Source organism: Colobus angolensis, unplaced genomic scaffold (genome assembly GCF_000951035.1).
Source record: "Colobus angolensis palliatus isolate OR3802 unplaced genomic scaffold, Cang.pa_1.0 Scaffold1, whole genome shotgun sequence".
NCBI classification, from domain to species: domain Eukaryota; kingdom Metazoa; phylum Chordata; class Mammalia; order Primates; family Cercopithecidae; genus Colobus; species Colobus angolensis.
This window is the reverse complement of record NW_012110918.1, coordinates 11,606,684-11,607,738: the sequence shown is the minus strand read 5'-3', so window position 1 is coordinate 11,607,738 and position 1,055 is coordinate 11,606,684. Positions and strand designations below refer to the sequence as shown.

The window sequence follows — 1,055 nt, the reverse complement described above, 5'->3', positions numbered from 1 at the left end:
GAGGCTGAGGCAGGAGAATGGCGGGAACCCGGGAGGCGGAACTTGCAGTGAGCCGAGATCACGCCACTGCACTCCAGCCTGGGCAACTGAGCAAGACTCCGTCTCAAAAAAAAAAAAAAAAAAGAAACTTGTTTCTCAAACCCCATGCTATAGGTTTAAGAAACTTGTTTCTTAAATCTTTTTTTTTTTCTTTTTGAGAGAGTCTCACTCTGACACCCAGGCTGGAGTGCAGTGGCATAATCATAGCATCAAACTCCCAGACTCAAGCGATCCTCCTGCCTCAGCTTTCCAAGTAGCTGGGACTACAGGCATGCGCAACTGTGCCTGGCTCAAACCTATTTGATCACATATCTCCTTTCCTATGTAATGCACACTAATATCCCACAATACTGGTGGTTACTATGGAGTGTGGTCTGCTGCCTACAGTCCCCACTCAGCCATGCCATCCTCCACACTTTCCTCTCTCTTATCTGTTCTCCCCAAGGACCACCAGCTCCTGGTGGGCAGGGCCCTTCCTTCCCTGTTGTGGCTCCCAGGCCCTTCGCACGTGGCTGACCCCAGAACAGGTGCTCTCAGGGATCTGCCCACCGATGACTGATGGAGTGGGGGTCCTGGGCAGGCGCTAGAGCTGGGGAAGATGTGGGCTCAGCTTGCCTCAGCCCCATCTGAGGACTGTGCATTTATCACCTGCCTCTCAGCCCCAATTTCTCCATCTGTCATGGGGCATAGTGACCTTGCCCCACTGGCCTCATGGGGTGATGGGGGTGGAGAAATGGAGTCACATGGACATGCTGTGGCGACAGCACAAAGAAGAACGCTGAGCTAAGCAGAGAGCGGATGCTGGCAAGGGCTGAGCTGGGGGCTGGGCTCCAGGATGACTCGGGCTAGGAGCTCATAGGCATCACCATCATTACTGTCACTTGGGAAGCTGGATGGGGTTGGTGTGGGTCTTGCCAAGGCAGGGCGGGGGCGATGGTACATGCTACAGGTCAGTCCCTTCTGAACTTCACTAATTTAAGCTTCAGCTCCATTTTCCATTTTCTTTTTTTTTTTTT

At 52.7% G+C, this 1,055-nt stretch overlaps 1 protein-coding gene across 3 annotated transcripts in view; it reads right to left on the bottom strand.

Annotated features, from left to right (window-relative positions):
• Positions 1–1,055, bottom strand: part of ITGB4 (integrin, beta 4) — a 44,245-nt gene that overhangs the window by 25,318 nt on the left and 17,872 nt on the right. The window lies entirely within an intron of this gene.